The sequence below is a fragment of the Heterodontus francisci genome, unplaced genomic scaffold (assembly GCF_036365525.1).
Source record: "Heterodontus francisci isolate sHetFra1 unplaced genomic scaffold, sHetFra1.hap1 HAP1_SCAFFOLD_53, whole genome shotgun sequence".
Lineage (NCBI taxonomy): Eukaryota > Metazoa > Chordata > Chondrichthyes > Heterodontiformes > Heterodontidae > Heterodontus > Heterodontus francisci.
Genome location: NW_027141851.1, coordinates 10,184,333 through 10,191,584, shown reverse-complemented (window position 1 = coordinate 10,191,584; position 7,252 = coordinate 10,184,333).

The following is a 7,252-nucleotide window of genomic DNA, read 5'->3' as shown; positions in this document are numbered from 1 at the left end:
AAAGACATACACTGTCACCAAGTAACAGAGACATACACTGACACCATGTAGCAAAGACATACACTGACACCGAGTCACAAAGACATACATCGATTCCCAGTAACACAGACACGCACTTACACCATGTAACAAAGACATACACTGACACCCAGTAACAAAGACATACACTGACACCCAGTAACACAGACACACACGGACACCAAGTAACACAGACACACAATGACAACCAGTAACACAGACACACACTTACATCAAGTAACGAAGACATGCACTGACACCAAGTAACAAAGACATACACTGATACCCAGTAACACAGACACACACTTACACCCAGTAACACAGACACACACTTGCACCAAGTAACAAAGACATACACTGACACCAAGTAACAAAGACATACACTTACACCATGTAGCAAAGACATACACTGTCACCAAGTCACAAAGACATACATAGATACCCAGTAACACAGACACGCACTTACACCATGTAACAAAGACATACACTGACACCAAGTAACAAAGACATACACTGATACCCAGTAACACAGACACACACATACACCAAGTAACAAAGACAGACACTGATACCCAGTAACACAGACAAACACTTACACCAAGTAACAAAGACATAGACTGACACCAAGTAACAAAGACATAAACTGACACCCAGTAACACACACACACACGGACACCAAGTAACAAAGACACACACATACACCAAGTAACACAGACACACACTGACACCCAGTAACACAGACACACATTTACAAAAAGTAACAAAGACATACACTGACGCCAAGTAACAAAGACATACACTGATACCCAGTAACACAGACACACACTGACACCAAGTAACAAAGACATACACTGATACCCAGTAACACAGACAGACACTTACACCAAGTAACACAGACATACACTGACACCAAGTAACACAGACACACACTGACACCCAGTAACAAAGACATACACTGACACCAAGTAACAAAGACATACATTGATACCAGGCCACAAAGACATACACTGATACCCAGTAACACAGACATACACTGACACCAAGTAACAAAGACATACACTGACACCAAGTCACAAAGACAGACACAGACACCCAGTAAAAAAGACAAACACTGACACCAAGTAACGAAGACGGACACTGACACCCAGTAACAAAGACAGACAATGACAGCACGTCACAAAGACAAACACTGACACCAAGTAACAATGACATACACTTACACCAAGTAACACAGACATACACTGACACCAAGGAACAAAGACATACACTTACACCAAGTAACACAGACACACACTTACACCAAGTAACACAGACATACACTGACACCAAGTAACAAAGACAGACAATTACACCAAGTAACAAAGACATACACTTACACCATGTAGCAAAGACATACACTGACACCAAGTCACAAAGACATACATAGATACCCAGTAACACAGACACGCACTTACACCCTGTAACAAAGACATACACTGACACCAGGTAACAAAGACATACACTGACACCCAGTAACACAGACACACACGGACACCAATTAACACAGACACACACTGACAACCAGTAACACAGACACACACTTACACCAAGTAACGAAGACATACACTGACACCAAGTAACAAAGACATACACTGATACCCAGTAACACAGACACACACTTACACCAAGTAACAAATACATACATTGATACACAGTAACACAGACACACACCTACACCAAGTAACACAGACATGCACTGACACAAAGTAACAAAGACATGCACTGATACCCAGTAACACAGACACACATTTACACCAAGTAACAAAGACAGACACTGATGCCCAGTAACACTGACAAACACTTACACCAAGTAACAAAGACATACACTGACACCAAGTAACAAAGACATAAACTGACACCAAGTAACACAGACACACACTGACACCCATACACTGATACCAAGTCACAAAGACATACACTGACACCAAGTATTTTGACATACAATGACACCAAGTCACAAAGACATGCACTGACACCAAGTTACAAAGACATACACTGATACCAAGTCACAAAGACATACACTGATGCCCAGTAACAAAGACACACACTTACACCAAGTAACACAGAGACACACAGTGACACCAAGTAACAAAGACAGACAATTACACCAAGTAACAAAGACATACACTTACACCAAGTATTTTGACATCCACTGACACCAAGTAACAAAGACATACGCTGATACCCAGTAACGCAGACACACACTTACACCCAGTAAAAAAGACGTACACTGACACCAAGTCACAAAGATATGCACTGATACCAAGTCACAAAGACATACACTGATGCCCAGTAACACAGACACACACTGACACCAAGTAACAAAGACATACACTGACACCAAGTAACAAAGACATACACTTACACCAGGTCACAAAGACACAGACTGACACCAAGTAACAAAGACAAACACTGACACCAAGTAACAAAGACAGACAATTACATCACGTAACAAAGACATACACTTACACCAAGTATTTTGTCATTCACTGACACCAAGTAACAAAGACATACACTGATACCAGGTAACACAGACACACACGGACACCAAGTAACAAAGACACAGACTTACACCAAGTAACACAGACACACACTGACACCCAGTAACACAGACACACACATACACCAAGTAACACAGAATTACACTGACACCAAGTAACAGAGACATACACTGATACCCAGTAACACAGGCACACAGTGGGGGGTGTGCACATTGGGGCAGTGGTTAGCACCGCAGCCTCACAGCTCCAGGGAACCGGGTTCGATTCTGGGTCCTGCCTGTGCGGAGTTTGCAAGTTCTCCCTGTGTCTGCGTGGGTTTCCTCCCGGTGCTCCGGTTTCCTCCCACATGCCAAAGACTTGCAGGTTGATAGGTTAATTGGAGATCATAAATTGCCCCTAGTATAGGTAGGTGGTAGGGAAATATATAGGGATAGGTGGGGATGTGATAGGAATACGGGTTTAGTGTAGGATTAGTATAAATGGGTGGTTGATGGTCGGCACAGACTCGGTGGGCCGAAGGGCCTATTGAAGTGCTGTATCACCAAACTAAACTAAATACTGACACCTAGTGTCACAGACACACAGTGACACCCAGTAACACAAACAAACACACACTGACACCCAGCAACAGAGAGAAGCACTGACACCCAGTAAAAAAGACATACACTGACACCAAGTTACAAAGACAGACACTGATACCAAGTCACAAAGACAGACACTGATGCCCAGTAACGCAGACACACACTTACACCAAGTAACACAGAAATACACTGACACCAAGTAACAAAGAAATACACTGACACCAAGTAACAAAGACATGATCTGACACCAAGTAACACAGACACACACAGACACCCAGTAAAAAAGACATACACTGACACAAAGTTACAAAGACATACACTGATACCAAGTCACAAAGACAGACACTGATGCCCAGTAACGCAGACACACACTTGCACCAAGTAACACAGACATACAATGACACCAAGTAACAAAGACAGACAATTACACCAAGTAACAAGGACATACACTTCCACCAAGTATTTTGACATACACTGACACCAAGTAACAAAGACATACACTGATACCCAGTAACGCAGACACACACTTACACCCAGTAAAAAAGACTTACACTGAGACCAAGTCTCAAAGACATACACTGATACCCAGCAACACAGACACACACTTACACCAAGTAACACAGACACACACTGACATCCAGTAACAAAGACATACACTGACACCAAGTCACAAAGACATACACAGTTACCCATTAACACAGACACACACTTACACCAAGTAACACAGACATACACTGGCACCAAGTAAGAAAGACATACACTGATACCCAGTAACACAGACACACACTTACACCAAGTAACAAAGACAGACACTGATACCCAGTAACACAGACAGACACCTACAGCAAGTAACAAAGACATACACTGACACCCAGTAACACAGACACACTCTTACACCAAGTAACGCAGACATACACTGACACCAAGTCACAAAGAAATACACTGATACCCAGTAACATAGACACACACTTACACCAAGTAACACAGTCATACAGTGACACCAAGTAACAAAGACATACACTGATACCCAGGAACACAGACACACACTTACACCAAGTAACACAGACACACACTTACACCAAATAACACAGACATACACTGAAACCAAGTAACAAAGACATACAATTACAACAAGTAACAACGACACAAACTTACACCACGTAACACAGATATACACTGGCACCAAGTAACAAAGACATGCACTGACACCCAGTAACACAGACACACACGGACACCAAGTAACAAAGACACACACTTACACCAAGTAACACAGACACAAACTGACACCCAGTAACACAGACACACACTTACAACAAGTAACACAGACATACACTGACACCAGGTAACAAAGACATACACTGATACCCAGTGACACAGACACACACTTACACCAGGTAACACAGACATACACTGACACCAAGTAATAAAGACATACAATGATACCATGGAACACAGACACACACTTACACCACGTAACACAGACACACACACACCAAGTAACAAAGACATACACTGATACCCAGGAACACAGACACACACTTACACCAAGTAACACAGACACACACCTACACCAAGTAACAAAGACATACACTTACACCAAGTAACACAGACATACACTGACACCATGTAACAAAGACATACAATTACACCAAGTAACAAAGACACACACTTACACCAAGTAACACAGATATACAATGGCACCAAGTAACAAAGACATGCACTGACACCCAGTAACACAGACACACACGGACACCACGTAACAAAGACACACACTTACACCAAGTAACACAGATACACACTGACACCCAGTAACACAGACACACACTTACACCAAGTAACGCAGACAGACACAGACACCAAGTAACAAAGACATACACTGATACCCAGTAACACAGACACACACTTACACCAAGTAACACAGACACACACTGACCCCCTGTAACACAGACATACACTGACACCAAGTCACAAAGACACACACTGACACCCAGTAACAAAGACATACACTGACACCAACTAACAAAGACATACACTGATACACAGACACACACTTACACCAAGTAACACAGACATACACTGACACCAAGTCACAAAGACACACACTGACACCCAGTAACACAGACACACACATACACCAAGTAACACAGAATTACACTGACACCAAGTAACAGAGACATACACTGATACCCAGTAACACAGGCACACAGTGGGGGGGTGGGCACATTGGGGCAGTGGTTAGCACCGCAGCCTCACAGCTCCAGGGAACCGGGTTCGATTCTGGGTCCTGCCTGTGCGGAGTTTGCAAGTTCTCCCTGTGTCTGCGTGGGTTTCCTCCCGGTGCTCCGGTTTCCTCCCACATGCCAAAGACTTGCAGGTTGATAGGTTAATTGGAGATCATAAATTGCCCCTAGTATAGGTAGGTGGTAGGGAAATATATAGGGATAGGTGGGGATGTGATAGGAATACGGGTTTACTGTAGGATTAGTATAAATGGGTGGTTGATGGTCGGCACAGACTCGGTGGGCCGAAGGGCCTATTGAAGTTCTGTATCACCAAACTAAACTAAATACTGACACCTAGTGTCACAGACACACAGTGACACCCAGTAACACAAACAAACACACACTGACACCCAGTAACAGAGAGAAGCACTGACACCCAGTAAAAAAGACATACACTGACACCAAGTTACAAAGACAGACACTGATACCAAGTCACAAAGACAGACACTGATGCCCAGTAACGCAGACACACACTTACACCAAGTAACACAGAAATACACTGACACCAAGTAACAAAGAAATACACTGACACCAAGTAACAAAGACATGATCTGACACCAAGTAACACAGACACACACTGACACCCAGTAAAAAAGACATACACTGACACCAAGTTACAAAGTCATACACTGATACCAAGTCACAAAGACAGACACTGATGCCCAGTAACGCAGACACACACTTGCACCAAGTAACACAGACATACAATGACACCAAGTAACAAAGACAGACAATTACACCAAGTAACAAGGACATACACTTACAGCAAGTATTTTGACATACACTGACACCAAGTAACAAAGACATACACTGATACCCAGTAACGCAGACACACACTTACACCCAGTAAAAAAGACTTACACTGAGACCAAGTCTCAAAGACATACACTGATACCCAGCAACACAGACACACACTTACACCAAGTAACACAGACACACACTGACATCCAGTAACAAAGACATACACTGACACCAAGTCACAAAGACATACACAGATACCCATTAACACAGACACACACTTACACCAAGTAACACAGACATACACTGGCACCAAGTAACAAAGACATACACTGATACCCAGTAACACAGACACACACTTACACCAAGTAACAAAGACAGACACTGATACCCAGTAACACAGACAGACACCTACAGCAAGTAACAAAGACATACACTGACACCCAGTAACACAGACACACTCTTACACCAAGTAACGCAGACATACACTGACACCAAGTCACAAAGAAATACACTGATACCCAGTAACATAGACACACACTTACACCAAGTAACACAGGCATACACTGACACCAAGTAACAAAGACATACACTGATACCCAGGAACACAGACACACACTTACACCAAGTAACACAGACACACACTTACACCAAATAACACAGACATACACTGACACCAAGTAACAAAGACACACACTTACAACAAGTAACACAGACATACACTGACACCAGGTAACAAAGACATACACTGATACCCAGTGACACAGACACACACTTACACCAAGTAACACAGACATACACTGACACCAAGTAATAAAGACATACAATGATACCATGGAACACAGACACACACTTACACCACGTAACACAGACACACACACACCAAGTAACAAAGACATACACTGATACCCAGGAACACAGACACACACTTACACCAAGTAACACAGACACACACCTACACCAAGTAACAAAGACATACACTTACAACAAGTAACACAGACATACACTGACACCATGTAACAAAGACATAAAATTACACCAAGTAACAAAGACACACACTTACACCAAGTAACACAGATATACAATGGCACCA